Source organism: Dromaius novaehollandiae, chromosome 13 (assembly GCF_036370855.1).
Source record: "Dromaius novaehollandiae isolate bDroNov1 chromosome 13, bDroNov1.hap1, whole genome shotgun sequence".
NCBI classification, from domain to species: domain Eukaryota; kingdom Metazoa; phylum Chordata; class Aves; order Casuariiformes; family Dromaiidae; genus Dromaius; species Dromaius novaehollandiae.
Window position 1 is genome coordinate 25,720,941 of NC_088110.1, and position 20,149 is coordinate 25,741,089.

A 20,149-nucleotide genomic window follows, 5' to 3' on the forward strand; every position below is an offset into this window, starting at 1 on the left:
CTCTAGATTTCTCCTTTTTTTCCCCAGAGCCATTTCTTGACAGTGTAGATGCTTTGGCACCCCCCTAGTGCGCTCTGGACCCCGCTTTTCCACAGAATGGGCCTCCCCAGCTGTCTTCGGGCCCCCTATACCCGTTAGACATCCTCTAGTCTCCTCGCAACCCCTCCAGATTTCTCCTTTTTTCCCCAGAGCCATTTCTTGACAGTGTAGACACCTTAGCACCTCCCTAGTGCACTCTGGACCCCCCTTTTCCACTGAATGGGGTCCTCCAGCTCTCCTCTGGTCCCCCAGGCCCCTTAGACATCCTCTAGTCTCCTCGCAACCCCTCCAGATTTCTCCCTTCTTCCCCAGAGACATTTCTTGACAGTGTAGACCCCTTAGCACCCCTCTAGTGCACTCTGGACCCCTCTTTTTTACAGAATAGGGCCCCCAGCTCTCTTTGGTCCCCCCAGACCCCTTAGACTCCCTCTAGTCTCCTCGCAACCCGTCCAGATTTCTCCCTTCTTCACCAGAGGTATTTCTGGACTATGTAGATGTCTTAGCACCCCTCTAGTGTGCTCTGGAACTCTCTTTTGCACAGAGTGGGGCCCCCCACCCCTCCTGTGGCACCCCAGACCCCCTAGACACCCTCTAGTCTCCTCGAAACCTCTCCAGATTTCTCTCTTCTTCCCCAGAGGCATTTCTGGACCATGTAGACACCTTAGCACCCCTCTAGTGTGCTCTGGATTCCTCTTTTCCACAGAGTGGGGCCCCCTAGCTCTCTTGTGGCCCCCCAGGCCCCTTGGACACCCTCTAGTCTTCTCGCAACCCCTCCAGATTTCTCCCTTCTTCCCCAGAGCCGTTTCTTGACAGTGTAGACCCCTTAGCAGCCTTCTAGTGCGCTCTGGATCCGTCTTTGCCACAGAATTCGGCCCCCCAGGTCTCTTGTGGGCCTCTAGCCCCGTTAGACACTCTCTAGTCTCCTTGCGACCCCTCCAGATTTCTCCCTTCTTCCCCAGAGGCATTTCTTGACCGTGTGGACCCCTTAGCAGCCCTCTAGTGCGCTCTGGACTCCTCTTTTCCACATAATTGGGCCCCCCAGATATCTTTGGGACCTCCAGACCCCTTAGACACCCTCTAGTCTCCTCGCATCTCCTCCAGATTGCTCCCTTCTTCCCCAGAGCCATTTCTTGACAGTGTAGACGCCTTAGCACCCCTCTAGTGCGCTTTGGACCCCTCTTTTCCACAGAATTGGGTCCCCCCAGCTCTAATCTGGCCCTCCAGGCCCCTTAGACCCCCTCTAGTCTCCTCGCAACCGCTCCAGATTTCACTCTTCTTCCCCAGAGGCATTTCTGGCCTGTGTAGACACCTTAGCACTCCTCTAGTGTGCTCTGGAAGAGTCTTTTCCACAGAATTGGGTCCCGCAGCTCTCTTCTGGCCTCCCAGGCCCCTTAGACTCCCTTTAATCTCTTCGCAACCCTCTTCAGATTTCTCCCTTCTTTCCCAGAGACATTTCTTGACTATGTAGACACCCTAGCACTCCTCTAGGGCGCTCTGGACCCCTCTTTTCCACAGAATTGGGCCCCCTAAATATCTTAGGGGTCTCCAGACCCCTTAGACACCCTCTAGTCTCCTCGCAACCCCTCCAGATTTCTCCCTTCTTGCTCAGAGCCATTTCTTGACAGTGTAGACCGCTTAGCACCCCTCTAGTGCGCTCTGGACTCCTCTTTTCCACATAATTAGGCCCCCTAGATATCTTAGGGGTTTCCAGACCCCTTAGACACTATCTAGTCTCCTCGCAACCCCTCCAGATTTCTCGCTTCTTCCCCAGAGCCATTTCTTGACAGTGCAGACACCTTAGCACCCCACTAGTGCACTCTGGACCCCTCTTTTCCACAGAATGGGGCCCCCCAGATATCTTTGGGGCCTCGAGACCCCTTAGACATCGTCTAGTCTCCTCGCAACCCCTCCAGATTTCTCCCTTCTTCCCCAGAGGCATTTCTGGACAGTGTAGATGCCTTAGCACCCCTCTAGTGCGCTGTGGACCCCTCTTTTCCACAGTATTGTGCCCCCGAGACATCTTTGGGACCTCCAGGCCCCTTAGACACCCTCTAGTCTCCTCGCAACCCCTCCAGATTTCTCCCTTCTTCCCCAGTGGCATTTCTTGACCATGGACACACCCTAGCACCCCTCTAGTGTGCTCTGGACCCTTCTTTTCCACAGAATGGGGCCCCCCGAGCTGTCTTCTGGCCCCCCAGACCCCTTAGACATCCTGTCGTCTGCTCGCAACCCCTCCAGATTTCTCCCTTCTTCCCCAGTGGCATTTCTTGACCGTGTAGACCCCTTAGCACCTCTCTAGTGTGCTCTGGACCCTTGTTTTCCACCGAATTGGGTCCCCCAGCACTCTTCTGGCCCGCAGGCCACTTAGACATCCTCTAGTCTCCTCGCAACCCCTCCAGATTTTTTCTTTCTTCCCCAGAGGCATTATTTGACAGTGTAGACACCTTAGCACCCCTCTAGTGCGCTCTGGACCCTTTTTTTTCACAGAATTGGGCCCCCCAGATATATTTGGAATCTCCAGACCCCTTAGACACCCTCTAGTCTCCTCACAACCCCTTCAGATTTTTCTCTTCTTCCCCAGAGGCATTTCTTGAGCGTGTAGACGCCTTAGCACCCCTCTAGTGCACTCTGGACCCGTCTTATCCACAGAATTTGCCCCCCGAGCTGTCTTTTGGCCCCCAGACCGCTTTAGTCACCCTCTAGTCTCCTCGCAACCCCTCCAGATTTCTCCCTTCTTCCCCAGAGGCATTTCTAGCCCATGCAGACACCTTAACACTCCTCTAGTGCGCTCTGGACCCCTCTTTTCCACAGAATGGCCCCCCCCCCCAGCTCTCTTCTGGCCCCGCAGACCCCTTAGACACCCTCTAGTCTCCTCACAATCCCTCCAGATTTCTCCCTTCTTCCCCAGAGGCATTTCTTAACGGGTCTACACTGTCAGCATCCCTCTAGTGTGCTCTGGACCCCTCTTTTCCACAGATTTGGGCCCCACAGATATCTTTGGGACCTCCAGACCCCTTAGACACTCTCTAGTCTCCTCGCATCTCCTCCAGATTTCTCCCTTCTTCCCCAGAGGCATTTCTAGTCCATGTAGACCCCTTAGCACCCCTCTAGTGCACTCTCGACCCCTCTTTTCCACAGAATGGGTCCCCCCAGCTATCTTTTGGCCCCCCAGACCCCTTAGACACCCTCTAGTGTCCTCGCAACCCCTCCAGATTGCTCCCTTCTTCCCCAGAGCCATTTCTAGACAATGCACACAACTTAGCACCCCTCTAGTGCACTCTGGACCCCTCTTTTCCACAGAATGCAGCCCCCCAGCTCTCTTCTGGCCCTCCAGACCCCTTAGACACTCTCTAGTCTCCTCGCAACCCCCTCCAGATTTCTCCCTTCTTCCCCAGAGCCATTTCTTGACAGTGTAGACACCTTAGCACCCCTCTAGTGCACTCTGGACCCCTCTTTTCCACAGAATGGCTCCCTGCCAGCTCTCTTCTGGCCCCCCAGACCCCTTAGACACCCTCTAGTCTCCTCACCACCCCTCCAGATTTTTCCTTTCTTCCCCAGAGCCATTTCTTGACAGTGTAGATGCTTTAGCACCCCTCTAGTGCACTGTGGATCCCTCTTTTCCACAGAATTGGCCCCCCAGCTCTCTTGTGGCCCCCAGGCCCCTTAGACATCCTCTAGTCTCCTTGTCACACCTCCAGATTTCTCTCTTCTTCCACAGAAGCATTTATGGACAGTGTAGACGCCTTAGCACCCCTCTAGTGCGCTCTGGACCCCTCTGTTCCACAGAATTGGGTGCCCCAGATATCTTTGGAACCTCCAGACGCCTTAGACACCCTCTAGTCTCCTCGCAACCCCTCCAGATTTCTCCCTTCTTCCCCAGAGCCATTTCTTGACAGTGTAGACGCCTTGGCACCCCTCTAGTGCACTCTGAACCCGTCTTTTCCACAGAATTGGGCCCCCTAGCTGTCTTCTGGCCCCCAGACTGCTTTAGACACCCTCTAGTCTCCTTGCAACCCCTCCAGATTTCTCCCTTCTTCCCCAGAGGCATTTCTTGACCATGGACACACCCTAGCACCCCTCTAGTGCGCTCTGGACCCTTCTTTTCCACAGAATGGGGCCCCCCAGCTCTCATCTGGCCCCCCAGACCCCTTAGACACCCTCTAGTCTCCTCGCAACCCCTCCAGATTTCTCCCTTCTTCCCCAGAGGCATTTCTTGACCGTGTCGACACCTTAGCACCCCTCTACTGCGCTCTGGACCCCTAAGGTGTTGATGTGGTCAAGAAATGCCTAAGGGGAAGAAGGAAGCAATCTGTAGGGCTTCTGTGGAGACTACAGGGTGTCTTGGGGGTCTGGGGACCAAATGAGAGGTGGGGTCCCCACTTTCTGGAAAAGTGCACTCCTCTAGTGCCCTCTTGATCCCTCTGTTCAACGGAATAGGAGCCCTAGCTCTCTTTTGGCCCCCCAGACCCCTTAGACACCCTCTAGTCTCCTTGCCACACCTTCAGATTTCTCCCTTCTTCCCCAGAAGCATTTATGGACAGTGTAGACGCCTTAGCACCCCTCTAGTGCGCTCTGGACCCCCCTTTTCCACATAATTGGGCCCACCAGATATCTTTTGGATCTCCAGACGCTTTAGACACCCTCTAGTCTCCTCGCAACTTCTCCAGATTTCTCCCTTCTTCCCCAGAGGCATTTTTGGACCATGTAGACACCTTAGCACCCCTCTAGTGCACTCTGAATCCCTCTTTTCCACAGAATTGGGTCCCCCAGCTCTCTTCTGGCACCCAGGCCACTTAGACACTCTCTAGTCTCCTTGCAACCCCTCCAGATTTCTCCCTTCTTCCCCAGAAGCATTTCTTGACAGCGTAGACCCCTTAGTACCCCACTAGTGCACTCTGGACCTCTCTTTTCCACAGAATTGGGTCCCCCCAGCTCTCTTCTGGCCCCCCAGACCCCTTAGACACCCTCTAGTCTCCTCGCAACCCCTCCAGATTTCTTCCTTCTTCCCCAGAGGCATTTCTTGACAGTGTAGACCCCTTAGCATCCGTCTAGTGTGCTCTGGACCCCTTTTTTCCACAGAATTGGGCCCCACAGATATCTTTGGGACCTCCAGACCCCTTAGACACCCTCTAGTCTCCTCGCATCTCCTCCAGATTTCTCCCTTCTTCCCCAGAGGCATTTCTAGTCCATGTAGACCCCTTAACACCCCTCTAGTGCACTCTGGACCCCTCTTTTCCACAGAATGGGGCCCCCCAGATATCTTTTGGCCCCCCAGACGCCTTAGACCCCCTCTAGTCTCCTCGCAACCCCTCCAGATTTATTCTTTCTTCTCCAGAGCCATTTCTAGACCATGTAGACGCCTTCACATCCCTCTAGTGCACTCTGGAACCCTCTTTTCCACAGAATGGGGCCCCCCAGCTCTGTTGGGGCCCCCCAGGACCCTTATACACCCTCTAGTCTCCTCGCAACCCCTCCAGATTGCTCCCTTCTTCCCCAGAGGCATTTCTAGACCATGTAGAAACCTTAGCACCCCTCTAGTGCACTCTGGACCTCTCTTTTCCACAGAATGGGCCCCTCAGTTCTCTTCTGGCCCCCCAGACTCCTTAGACACACTCTAGTCTCCTCGCAACCCCTCCACATTTTTCCTTTCTTCCACAGAGGCATTTCTGGACCGTGTAGATGCTTTAGCACTCCTCTAGTGCGCTCTGGACCCCTGTTTTCCACAGAATTGGGTCCCCCAGCACTCTTCTGGCCCCCAGGCCACTTAGACATCCTCTAGTCTCCTCGCAACGCCTCCAGATTTCTTCTTTCTTCCGTAGAGGCATTATTTGACAGTGTAGACACCTTAGCACCCCTCTAGTGCGCTCTGGACCCTTTTTTTTCACAGAATTGGGCCCCCCAGATATATTTGGAATCTCCAGACCCCTTAGACACCCTCTAGTCTCCTCGCAACCCCTTCAGATTTTTCTGTTCTTCCCCAGAGGCATTTCTTGACAGTGTAGACGCCTTAGCACCCCTCTAGTGCACTCTGGACCCGTCTTGTCCACAGAATTGGGCCCCCCAGCTGTCTTTTGGCCCCCAGACCGCTTTAGACACTCTCTAGTCTCCTTGCAACCTCTCCAGATTTCTCCCTTCTTCCCCAGAGGCATTTCTAGCCCATGCAGACACCTTAACACTCCTCTAGTGCGCTCTGGACCCCTCTTTTCCACAGAATGGGTCCCCCCAGCTCTCTTCTGGCCCCCCAGACGCCTTAGACCCCCTCTAGTCTCCTCGCAACCCCTTCAGATTTCTCCCTTCTTCCCCAGAGGCATTTCTTGACAGTGTAGACCCCTTAGCATCCGTCTAGTGTGCTCTGGACCCCTTTTTTCCACAGAATTGGGCCCCACAGATATCTTTGGGACCTCCAGACCCCTTAGACACCCTCTAGTCTCCTCGCATCTCCTCCAGATTTCTCCCTTCTTCCCCAGAGGCATTTCTAGTCCATGTAGACCCCTTAACACCCCTCTAGTGCACTCTGGACCCCTCTTTTCCACAGAATGGGGCCCCCCAGATATCTTTTGGCCCCCCAGACGCCTTAGACCCCCTCTAGTCTCCTCGCAACCCCTCCACATTTTTCCTTTCTTCCACAGAGGCATTTCTGGACCGTGTAGATGCTTTAGCACTCCTCTAGTGCACTCTGGATCTCTCTTTTCCATAGAATTGGCCCCCCATCTTGTGGCCCCCAGACCCCTTAGACACCCTCTAGTCTCCTCACCACCCCTCCAGATTTTTCCTTTCTTCCCCAGAGGCATTTCTTGACAGTGTAGATGCCTTAGCACCCCTCTAATGCACTGTGGATCCCTCTTTTCTACAGAATTGGCCCCCCAGCTCTCTTGTGGCCCCCAGGCCCCTTAGACATCCTCTAGTCTCCTTGTCACACCTCCAGATTTCTCTCTTCTTCCACAGAAGCATTTATGGACAGTGTAGACGCCTTAGCACCCCTCTAGTGCGCTCTGGACCCCTCTGTTCCACAGAATTGGGTGCCCCAGATATCTTTGGAACCTCCAGACGCCTTAGACACCCTCTAGTCTCCTCGCAACCCCTCCAGATTTCTCCCTTCTTCCCCAGAGCCATTTCTTGACAGTGTAGACGCCTTGGCACCCCTCTAGTGCACTCTGAACCCGTCTTTTCCACAGAATTGGGCCCCCTAGCTGTCTTCTGGCCCCCAGACCGCTTTAGACACCCTCTAGTCTCCTTGCAACCCCTCCAGATTTCTCCCTTCTTCCCCAGAGGCATTTCTTGACCATGGACACACCCTAGCACCCCTCTAGTGCGCTCTGGACCCTTCTTTTCCACAGAATGGGGCCCCCCAGCTCTCATCTGGCCCCCCAGACCCCTTAGACACCCTCTAGTCTCCTCGCAACCCCTCCAGATTTCTCCCTTCTTCCCCAGAGGCATTTCTTGACTGTGTCGACACCTTAGCACCCCTCTACTGCGCTCTGGACCCCTAAGGTGTTGATGTGGTCAAGAAATGCCTATGGGGAAGAAGGAAGCAATCTGTAGGGCTTCTGTGGAGACTTCAGGGTGTCTTGGGGGTCTGGGGACCAAATGAGAGGTGGGGTCCCCACTTTCTGGAAAAGAGCACCCCTCTAGTGCCCTCTTGATCCCTCTGTTCAACAGAATAGGACCCCTAGCTCTCTTTTGGCCCCCCAGACCCCTTAGACACCCTCTAGTCTCCTTGCCACACCTTCAGATTTCTCCCTTCTTCCCCAGAAGCATTTATGGACAGTGTAGACGCCTTAGCACCCCTCTAGTGCGCTCTGGACCCCCCTTTTCCACATAATTGGGCCCACCAGATATCTTTTGGATCTCCAGACGCTTTAGACACCCTCTAATCTCCTCGCAACTTCTCCAGATTTTTCCCTTCTTCCCCAGAGGCATTTTTGGACCATGTAGACACCTTAGCACCCCTCTAGTGCGCTCTGGACCTCTCTTTTGCACAGAATGCCCCCCCCCCCAGCTCTCTTCTGGCCCCCCAGACTCCTTAGACATGCTCTAGTCTCCTCACAACCCCTCCAGATTTCTCCCTTCTTCCCCAGAGGCATTTTTGGACCATGTAGACACCTTAGCACCCCTCTAGTGCGCTGTGGACCCCTCTTTTCCACAGAATTGGGCCCCCCAGCCCTCTTCTGGCCCCCAGGCCCCTTAGACACCCTCTAGTCTCCTGGCAACCCCTCCAGATTTCTCCCTTCTTCCCCAGAAGCATTTATGGACAGTGTAGACGCCTTGGCACCCCTCTAGTGTGCTCTGGACCCGTCTTTTCCACAGAATTTGGCCCCCCAGCTCTCTTCTGGCCCCCCAGGCCCCTTAGACACCCTCTAGTCTCCTTGCAACCCATCCAGATTTCTCCCTTCTTCCCCAGAGGCATTACTTGACAGTGTAGACCCCTTAGCACCCCTCTAGTGCACTCTGGACCCCTCTTTTTTACAGAATAGGGCCCCCAGCTCTCTTTGGTCCCCCCAGACCCCTTAGACTCCCTCTAGTCTCCTCGCAACCCGTCCAGATTTCTCCCTTCTTCACCAGAGGTATTTCTGGACTATGTAGATGTCTTAGCACCCCTCTAGTGTGCTCTGGAACTCTCTTTTGCACAGAGTGGGGCCCCCCACCCCTCCTGTGGCACCCCAGACCCCCTAGACACCCTCTAGTCTCCTCGAAACCTCTCCAGATTTCTCTCTTCTTCCCCAGAGGCATTTCTGGACCATGTAGACACCTTAGCACCCCTCTAGTGTGCTCTGGATTCCTCTTTTCCACAGAGTGGGGCCCCCTAGCTCTCTTGTGGCCCCCCAGGCCCCTTGGACACCCTCTAGTCTTCTCGCAACCCCTCCAGATTTCTCCCTTCTTTCCCAGAGGCATTTCTTGACCGTGTAGACCCCTTAGCAGCCCTCTAGTGCGCTCTGGACTCCTCTTTTCCACATAATTGGGCCCCCCAGATATCTTTGGGACCTCCAGACCCCTTAGACACCCTCTAGTCTCCTCGCATCTCCTCCAGATTGCTCCCTTCTTCCCCAGAGCCATTTCTTGACAGTGTAGACGCCTTAGCACCCCTCTAGTGCGCTTTGGACCCCTCTTTTCCACAGAATTGGGTCCCCCCAGCTCTAATCTGGCCCTCCAGGCCCCTTAGACCCCCTCTAGTCTCCTCGCAACCGCTCCAGATTTCACTCTTCTTCCCCAGAGGCATTTCTAGCCTGTGTAGACACCTTAGCACTCCTCTAGTGTGCTCTGGAAGAGTCTTTTCCACAGAATTGGGTCCCGCAGCTCTCTTCTGGCCTCCCAGGCCCCTTAGACTCCCTTTAATCTCTTCGCAACCCTCTTCAGATTTCTCCCTTCTTTCCCAGAGGCATTTCTTGACTATGTAGACACCCTAGCACTCCTCTAGGGCGCTCTGGACCCCTCTTTTCCACAGAATTGGGCCCCCTAAATATCTTAGGGGTCTCCAGACCCCTTAGACACCCTCTAGTCTCCTCGCAACCCCTCCAGATTTCTCCCTTCTTGCTCAGAGCCATTTCTTGACAGTGTAGACCGCTTAGCACCCCTCTAGTGCGCTCTGGACCCCTCTTTTCCACATAATTAGGCCCCCTAGATATCTTAGGGGTTTCCAGACCCCTTAGACACTATCTAGTCTCCTCGCAACCCCTCCAGATTTCTCGCTTCTTCCCCAGAGCCATTTCTTGACAGTGCAGACACCTTAGCACCCCACTAGTGCACTCTGGACCCCTCTTTTCCACAGAATGGGGCCCCCAGATATCTTTGCGGCCTCGAGACCCCTTAGATATCGTCTAGTCTCCTTGCAACCCCTCCAGATTTCTTCTTTCTTCCCTAGAGGCATTATTTGACAGTGTAGACACCTTAGCACCCCTCTAGTGCGCTCTGGACCCTTTTTTTTCACAGAATTGGGCCCCCCAGATATATTTGGAATCTCCAGACCCCTTAGACACCCTCTAGTCTCCTCGCAACCCCTTCAGATTTTTCTGTTCTTCCCCAGAGGCATTTCTTGAGCGTGTAGACGCCTTAGCACCCCTCTAGTGCACTCTGGACCCGTCTTGTCCACAGAATTGGGCCCCCCAGCTGTCTTTTGGCCCCCAGACCTCTTTAGACACCCTCTAGTCTCCTTGCAACCTCTCCAGATTTCTCCCTTCTTCCCCAGAGGCATTTCTAGCCCATGCAGACACTTTAACACTCCTCTAGTGCGCTCTGGACCCCTCTTTTCCACAGAATTGGGCCCCCCAGCTCTCTTCTGGCCCCCCAGACGCCTTAGACACCCTCTAGTCTCCTCGCAACCCCTCCAGATTTCTCCCTTCTTCCCCAGAGGCATTTCTTGACAGTGTAGACCCCTTAGCATCCGTCTAGTGTGCTCTGGACCCCTCTTTTCCACAGAATTGGGCCCCACAGATATCTTTGGGACCTCCAGACCCCTTAGACACCCTCTAGTCTCCTTGCCACACCTTCAGATTTCTCCCTTCTTCCCCAGAAGCATTTATGGACAGTGTAGACGTCTTAGCACCCCTCTAGTGCGCTCTGGACCCCCCTTTTCCACATAATTGGGCCCACCAGATATCTTTTGGATCTCCAGACGCTTTAGACACCCTCTAGTCTCCTCGCAACTTCTCCAGATTTCTCCCTTCTTCCCCAGAGGCATTTTTGGACCATGTAGACACCTTAGCACCCCTCTAGTGCACTCTGAATCCCTCTTTTCCACAGAATTGGGTCCCCCAGCTCTCTTCTGGCACCCAGGCCACTTAGACACTCTCTAGTCTCCTTGCAACCCCTCCAGATTTCTCCCTTCTTCCCCAGAAGCATTTCTTGACAGCGTAGACCCCTTAGTACCCCACTAGTGCACTCTGGACCTCTCTTTTCCACAGAATTGGGTCCCCCCAGCTCTCTTCTGGTCCCCAGCCCCCTTGGACAGCCTCTAGTCTCCTCACAACCCCTCCAGATTTATTCTTTCTTCTCCAGAGCCATTTCTAGACCATGTAGATGCCTTCACATCCCTCTAGTGCACTCTGGACCCCTCTTTTCCACAGAATGGGGCCCCCCAGCTCTGTTGGGGCCCCCCAGACCCCTTAGACACCCTCTAGTCTCCTCGCAACCCCTCCAGATTTCTCCCTTCTTCCCCAGAGGCATTTCTAGACCATGTAGACACCTTAGCACCCCTCTAGTGCACTCTGGACCTCTCTTTTCCACAGAATGGGCCCCTCAGTTCTCTTCTGGCCCCCCAGACTCCTTAGACACCCTCTAGTCTCCTCGCAACCCCTCCACATTTTTCCTTTCTTCCACAGAGGCATTTCTGGACCGTGTAGATGCTTTAGCACTCCTCTAGTGCGCTCTGGACCCCTGTTTTCCGCAGAATTGGGTCCCCCAGCACTCTTCTGGCCCCCAGGCCACTTAGACATCCTCTAGTCTCCTCGCAACGCCTCTAGATTTCTCCCTTCTTGCTCAGAGCCATTTCTTGACAGTGTAGACCGCTTAGCACCCCTCTAGTGCGCTCTGGACTCCTCTTTTCCACATAATTAGGCCCCCTAGATATCTTAGGTGTTTCCAGACCCCTTAGACATGCTCTAGTCTCCTCACAACCCCTCCAGATTTCTCCCTTCCTCCCCAGAGGCATTTTTGGACCATGTAGACACCTTAGCACCCCTCTAGTGCGCTGTGGACCCCTCTTTTCCACAGAATTGGGCCCCCCAGCCCTCTTCTGGCCCCCAGGCCCCTTAGACACCCTCTAGTCTCCTGGCAACCCCTCCAGATTTCTCCCTTCTTCCCCAGAAGCATTTATGGACAGTGTAGACACCTTGGCACCCCTCTAGTGTGCTCTGGACCCGTCTTTTCCACAGAATTTGGCCCCCCAGCTCTCTTCTGGCCCCCAGGCCCCTTAGACACCCTCTAGTCTCCTCGCAACCCCTCCAGATTTCTCCCTTCTTCCCCAGAGGCATTTCTAGACCGTGTAGACACCTTAGTACCCCTCTAGTGCGCTTGGACCCCTCTTTTCCACAGAATGGGCCCCCCAGCTCTCTTCGGGCCCCCCAGACCCCTTAGACACCCTCTAGTGACCTCGCAACCCCATTCAGATTTCTCCCTTTTTCCCCAGATCCATTTCTTGACAGTGTAGATGCCTTAGCACCCCTCTAGTGTGCTCTGGACCCCTCTTTTCCACAAAATTGGTCCCCCCAGATATCTTTGGGACCTCGCGACCCCTTAGACACTCTCTAGTCTCCTTGCAACCCCTCCAGATTTCTCCCTTCTTCCCCAGAGACATTTCTAGACCATGTAGACACCTTAGCACCCCTCTAGTGCACTCTGGACCCCTGTTTTCCACAGAATGGGGCCCCCCAGCTCTCTTGTGGCCCCCCAGACCCCTTAGGCACCCTCTAGTCTCCTCGCAACCCCTCTAGATTTCTCCTTTTTTCCCCAGAGCCATTTCTTGACAGTGTAGATGCTTTGGCACCCCCCTAGTGCGCTCTGGATCCCTCTTTTCCACAGAATGGGCCTCCCCAGCTGTCTTCGGGCCCCCTATACCCGTTAGACATCCTCTAGTCTCCTCGCAACCCCTCCAGATTTCTCCTTTTTTCCCCAGAGCCATTTCTTGACAGTGTAGACACCTTAGCACCTCCCTAGTGCACTCTGGACCCCCCTTTTCCACTGAATGGGGTCCTCCAGCTCTCCTCTGGTCCCCCAGGCCCCTTAGACATCCTCTAGTCTCCTCGCAACCCCTCCAGATTTCTCCCTTCTTCCCCAGAGACATTTCTTGACAGTGTAGACCCCTTAGCACCCCTCTAGTGCACTCTGGACCCCTCTTTTTTACAGAATAGGGCCCCCAGCTCTCTTTGGTCCCCCCAGACCCCTTAGACTCCCTCTAGTCTCCTCGCAACCCGTCCAGATTTCTCCCTTCTTCACCAGAGGTATTTCTGGACTATGTAGATGTCTTAGCACCCCTCTAGTGTGCTCTGGAACTCTCTTTTGCACAGAGTGGGGCCCCCCACCCCTCCTGTGGCACCCCAGACCCCCTAGACACCCTCTAGTCTCCTCGAAACCTCTCCAGATTTCTCTCTTCTTCCCCAGAGGCATTTCTGGACCATGTAGACACCTTAGCACCCCTCTAGTGTGCTCTGGATTCCTCTTTTCCACAGAGTGGGGCCCCCTAGCTCTCTTGTGGCCCCCCAGGCCCCTTGGACACCCTCTAGTCTTCTCGCAACCCCTCCAGATTTCTCCCTTCTTCCCCAGAGCCGTTTCTTGACAGTGTAGACCCCTTAGCAGCCTTCTAGTGCGCTCTGGATCCGTCTTTGCCACAGAATTCGGCCCCCCAGGTCTCTTGTGGGCCTCTAGCCCCGTTAGACACTCTCTAGTCTCCTTGCGACCCCTCCAGATTTCTCCCTTCTTCCCCAGAGGCATTTCTTGACCGTGTAGACCCCTTAGCAGCCCTCTAGTGCGCTCTGGACTCCTCTTTTCCACATAATTGGGCCCCCCAGATATCTTTGGGACCTCCAGACCCCTTAGACACCCTCTAGTCTCCTCGCATCTCCTCCAGATTGCTCCCTTCTTCCCCAGAGCCATTTCTTGACAGTGTAGACGCCTTAGCACCCCTCTAGTGCGCTTTGGACCCCTCTTTTCCACAGAATTGGGTCCCCCCAGCTCTAATCTGGCCCTCCAGGCCCCTTAGACCCCCTCTAGTCTCCTCGCAACCGCTCCAGATTTCACTCTTCTTCCCCAGAGGCATTTCTAGCCTGTGTAGACACCTTAGCACTCCTCTAGTGTGCTCTGGAAGAGTCTTTTCCACAGAATTGGGTCCCGCAGCTCTCTTCTGGCCTCCCAGGCCCCTTAGACTCCCTTTAATCTCTTCGCAACCCTCTTCAGATTTCTCCCTTCTTTCCCAGAGGCATTTCTTGACTATGTAGACACCCTAGCACTCCTCTAGGGCGCTCTGGACCCCTCTTTTCCACAGAATTGGGCCCCCTAAATATCTTAGGGGTCTCCAGACCCCTTAGACACCCTCTAGTCTCCTCGCAACCCCTCCAGATTTCTCCCTTCTTGCTCAGAGCCATTTCTTGACAGTGTAGACCGCTTAGCACCCCTCTAGTGCGCTCTGGACTCCTCTTTTCCACATAATTAGGCCCCCTAGATATCTTAGGGGTTTCCAGACCCCTTAGACACTATCTAGTCTCCTCGCAACCCCTCCAGATTTCTCGCTTCTTCCCCAGAGCCATTTCTTGACAGTGCAGACACCTTAGCACCCCACTAGTGCACTCTGGACCCCTCTTTTCCACAGAATGGGGCCCCCCAGATATCTTTGGGGCCTCGAGACCCCTTAGACATCGTCTAGTCTCCTCGCAACCCCTCCAGATTTCTCCCTTCTTCCCCAGAGGCATTTCTGGACAGTGTAGATGCCTTAGCACCCCTCTAGTGCGCTGTGGACCCCTCTTTTCCACAGTATTGTGCCCCCGAGACATCTTTGGGACCTCCAGGCCCCTTAGACACCCTCTAGTCTCCTCGCAACCCCTCCAGATTTCTCCCTTCTTCCCCAGTGGCATTTCTTGACCATGGACACACCCTAGCACCCCTCTAGTGTGCTCTGGACCCTTCTTTTCCACAGAATGGGGCCCCCCGAGCTGTCTTCTGGCCCCCCAGACCCCTTAGACATCCTGTCGTCTGCTCGCAACCCCTCCAGATTTCTCCCTTCTTCCCCAGTGGCATTTCTTGACCGTGTAGACCCCTTAGCACTTCTCTAGTGTGCTCTGGACCCTTGTTTTCCACCGAATTGGGTCCCCCAGCACTCTTCTGGCCCGCAGGCCACTTAGACATCCTCTAGTCTCCTCGCAACCCCTCCAGATTTTTTCTTTCTTCCCCAGAGGCATTATTTGACAGTGTAGACACCTTAGCACCCCTCTAGTGCGCTCTGGACCCTTTTTTTTCACAGAATTGGGCCCCCCAGATATATTTGGAATCTCCAGACCCCTTAGACACCCTCTAGTCTCCTCACAACCCCTTCAGATTTTTCTCTTCTTCCCCAGAGGCATTTCTTGAGCGTGTAGACGCCTTAGCACCCCTCTAGTGCACTCTGGACCCGTCTTATCCACAGAATTTGCCCCCCGAGCTGTCTTTTGGCCCCCAGACCGCTTTAGTCACCCTCTAGTCTCCTCGCAACCCCTCCAGATTTCTCCCTTCTTCCCCAGAGGCATTTCTAGCCCATGCAGACACCTTAACACTCCTCTAGTGCGCTCTGGACCCCTCTTTTCCACAGAATGGCCCCCCCCCCAGCTCTCTTCTGGCCCCGCAGACCCCTTAGACACCCTCTAGTCTCCTCACAATCCCTCCAGATTTCTCCCTTCTTCCCCAGAGGCATTTCTTAACGGGTCTACACTGTCAGCATCCCTCTAGTGTGCTCTGGACCCCTCTTTTCCACAGATTTGGGCCCCACAGATATCTTTGGGACCTCCAGACCCCTTAGACACTCTCTAGTCTCCTCGCATCTCCTCCAGATTTCTCCCTTCTTCCCCAGAGGCATTTCTAGTCCATGTAGACCCCTTAGCACCCCTCTAGTGCACTCTCAACCCCTCTTTTCCACAGAATGGGTCCCCCCAGCTATCTTTTGGCCCCCCAGACCCCTTAGACACCCTCTAGTGTCCTCGCAACCCCTCCAGATTGCTCCCTTCTTCCCCAGAGCCATTTCTAGACAATGCACACAACTTAGCACCCCTCTAGTGCACTCTGGACCCCTCTTTTCCACAGAATGCAGCCCCCCAGCTCTCTTCTGGCCCTCCAGACCCCTTAGACACTCTCTAGTCTCCTCGCAACCCCCTCCAGATTTCTCCCTTCTTCCCCAGAGCCATTTCTTGACAGTGTAGACACCTTAGCACCCCTCTAGTGCACTCTGGACCCCTCTTTTCCACAGAATGGCTCCCTGCCAGCTCTCTTCTGGCCCCCCAGACCCCTTAGACACCCTCTAGTCTCCTCACCACCCCTCCAGATTTTTCCTTTCTTCCCCAGAGCCATTTCTTGACAGTGTAGATGCTTTAGCACCCCTCTAGTGCACTGTGGATCCCTCTTTTCCACAGAATTGGCCCCCCAGCTCTCTTGTGGCCCCCAGGCCCCTTAGACATCCTCTAGTCTCCTTGTCACACCTCCAGATTTCTCTCTTCTTCCACAGAAGCATTTATGGACAGTGTAGACGCCTTAGCACCCCTCTAGTGCGCTCTGGACCCCTCTGTTCCACAGAATTGGGTGCCCCAGATATCTTTGGAACCTCCAGACGCCTTAGACACCCTCTAGTCTCCTCGCAACCCCTCCAGATTTCTCCCTTCTTCCCCAGAGCCATTTCTTGACAGTGTAGACGCCTTGGCACCCCTCTAGTGCACTCTGAACCCGTCTTTTCCACAGAATTGGGCCCCCTAGCTGTCTTCTGGCCCCCAGACCGCTTTAGACACCCTCTAGTCTCCTTGCAACCCCTCCAGATTTCTCCCTTCTTCCCCAGAGGCATTTCTTGACCATGGACACACCCTAGCACCCCTCTAGTGCGCTCTGGACCCTTCTTTTCCACAGAATGGGGCCCCCCAGCTCTCATCTGGCCCCCCAGACCCCTTAGACACCCTCTAGTCTCCTCGCAACCCCTCCAGATTTCTCCCTTCTTCCCCAGAGGCATTTCTTGACCGTGTCGACACCTTAGCACCCCTCTACTGCGCTCTGGACCCCTAAGGTGTTGATGTGGTCAAGAAATGCCTAAGGGGAAGAAGGAAGCAATCTGTAGGGCTTCTGTGGAGACTACAGGGTGTCTTGGGGGTCTGGGGACCAAATGAGAGGTGGGGTCCCCACTTTCTGGAAAAGTGCACTTCTCTAGTGCCCTCTTGATCCCTCTGTTCAACGGAATAGGACCCCTAGCTCTCTTTTGGCCCCCCAGACCCCTTAGACACCCTCTAGTCTCCTTGCCACACCTTCAGATTTCTCCCTTCTTCCCCAGAAGCATTTATGGACAGTGTAGACGTCTTAGCACCCCTCTAGTGCGCTCTGGACCCCCCTTTTCCACATAATTGGGCCCACCAGATATCTTTTGGATCTCCAGACGCTTTAGACACCCTCTAGTCTCCTCGCAACTTCTCCACATTTCTCCCTTCTTCCCCAGAGGCATTTTTGGACCATGTAGACACCTTAGCACCCCTCTAGTGCACTCTGAATCCCTCTTTTCCACAGAATTGGGTCCCCCAGCTCTCTTCTGGCACCCAGGCCACGTAGACACTCTCTAGTCTCCTTGCAACCCCTCCAGATTTCTCCCTTCTTCCCCAGAAGCATTTCTTGACAGCGTAGACCCCTTAGTACCCCACTAGTGCACTCTGGACCTCTCTTTTCCACAGAATTGGGTCCCCCCAGCTCTCTTCTGGCCCCCCAGACCCCTTAGACACCCTCTAGTCTCCTCGCAACCCCTCCAGATTTCTTCCTTCTTCCCCAGAGGCATTTCTTGACAGTGTAGACCCCTTAGCATCCGTCTAGTGTGCTCTGGACCCCTTTTTTCCACAGAATTGGGCCCCACAGATATCTTTGGGACCTCCAGACCCCTTAGACACCCTCTAGTCTCCTCGCATCTCCTCCAGATTTCTCCCTTCTTCCCCAGAGGCATTTCTAGTCCATGTAGACCCCTTAACACCCCTCTAGTGCACTCTGGACCCCTCTTTTCCACAGAATGGGGCCCCCCAGATATCTTTTGGCCCCCCAGACGCCTTAGACCCCCTCTAGTCTCCTCGCAACCCCTCCAGATTTATTCTTTCTTCTCCAGAGCCATTTCTAGACCATGTAGACGCCTTCACATCCCTCTAGTGCACTCTGGAACCCTCTTTTCCACAGAATGGGGCCCCCCAGCTCTGTTGGGGCCCCCCAGGACCCTTATACACCCTCTAGTCTCCTCGCAACCCCTCCAGATTGCTCCCTTCTTCCCCAGAGGCATTTCTAGACCATGTAGAAACCTTAGCACCCCTCTAGTGCACTCTGGACCTCTCTTTTCCACAGAATGGGCCCCTCAGTTCTCTTCTGGCCCCCCAGACTCCTTAGACACCCTCTAGTCTCCTCGCAACCCCTCCACATTTTTCCTTTCTTCCACAGAGGCATTTCTGGACCGTGTAGATGCTTTAGCACTCCTCTAGTGCGCTCTGGACCCCTGTTTTCCGCAGAATTGGGTCCCCCAGCACTCTTCTGGCCCCCAGGCCACTTAGACATCCTCTAGTCTCCTCGCAACGCCTCCAGATTTCTTCTTTCTTCCCTAGAGGCATTATTTGACAGTGTAGACACCTTAGCACCCCTCTAGTGCGCTCTGGACCCTTTTTTTTCACAGAATTGGGCCCCCCAGATATATTTGGAATCTCCAGACCCCTTAGACACCCTCTAGTCTCCTCACAACCCCTTCAGATTTTTCTGTTCTTCCCCAGAGGCATTTCTTGACAGTGTAGACGCCTTAGCACCCCTCTAGTGCACTCTGGACCCGTCTTGTCCACAGAATTGGGGCCCCCAGCTGTCTTTTGGCCCCCAGACCGCTTTAGACACCCTCTAGTCTCCTTGCAACCTCTCCAGATTTCTCCCTTCTTCCCCAGAGGCATTTCTAGCCCATGCAGACACCTTAACACTCCTCTAGTGCGCTCTGGACCCCTCTTTTCCACAGAATGGGTCCCCCCAGCTCTCTTCTGTCCCCCCAGACGCCTTAGACCCCCTCTAGTCTCCTCGCAACGCCTTCAGATTTCTCCCTTCTTCCCCAGAGGCATTTCTTGACAGTGTAGACCCCTTAGCATCCGTCTAGTGTGCTCTGGACCCCTTTTTTCCACAGAATTGGGCCCCACAGATATCTTTGGGACCTCCAGACCCCTTAGACACCCTCTAGTCTCCTCGCATCTCCTCCAGATTTCTCCCTTCTTCCCCAGAGGCATTTCTAGTCCATGTAGACCCCTTAACACCCCTCTAGTGCACTCTGGACCCCTCTTTTCCACAGAATGGGGCCCCCCAGATATCTTTTGGCCCCCCAGACGCCTTAGACCCCCTCTAGTCTCCTCGCAACCCCTCCACATTTTTCCTTTCTTCCACAGAGGCATTTCTGGACCGTGTAGATGCTTTAGCACTCCTCTAGTGCACTCTGGATCTCTCTTTTCCATAGAATTGGCCCCCCATCTTGTGGCCCCCAGACCCCTTAGACACCCTCTAGTCTCCTCACCACCCCTCCAGATTTTTCCTTTCTTCCCCAGAGGCATTTCTTGACAGTGTAGATGCCTTAGCACCCCTCTAATGCACTGTGGATCCCTCTTTTCTACAGAATTGGCCCCCCAGCTCTCTTGTGGCCCCCAGGCCCCTTAGACATCCTCTAGTCTCCTTGTCACACCTCCAGATTTCTCTCTTCTTCCACAGAAGCATTTATGGACAGTGTAGACGCCTTAGCACCCCTCTAGTGCGCTCTGGACCCCTCTGTTCCACAGAATTGGGTGCCCCAGATATCTTTGGAACCTCCAGACGCCTTAGACACCCTCTAGTCTCCTCGCAACCCCTCCAGATTTCTCCCTTCTTCCCCAGAGCCATTTCTTGACAGTGTAGACGCCTTGGCACCCCTCTAGTGCACTCTGAACCCGTCTTTTCCACAGAATTGGGCCCCCTAGCTGTCTTCTGGCCCCCAGACCGCTTTAGACACCCTCTAGTCTCCTTGCAACCCCTCCAGATTTCTCCCTTCTTCCCCAGAGGCATTTCTTGACCATGGACACACCCTAGCACCCCTCTAGTGCGCTCTGGACCCTTCTTTTCCACAGAATGGGGCCCCCCAGCTCTCATCTGGCCCCCCAGACCCCTTAGACACCCTCTAGTCTCCTCGCAACCCCTCCAGATTTCTCCCTTCTTCCCCAGAGGCATTTCTTGACCGTGTCGACACCTTAGCACCCCTCTACTGCGCTCTGGACCCCTAAGGTGTTGATGTGGTCAAGAAATGCCTATGGGGAAGAAGGAAGCAATCTGTAGGGCTTCTGTGGAGACTTCAGGGTGTCTTGGGGGTCTGGGGACCAAATGAGAGGTGGGGTCCCCACTTTCTGGAAAAGAGCACCCCTCTAGTGCCCTCTTGATCCCTCTGTTC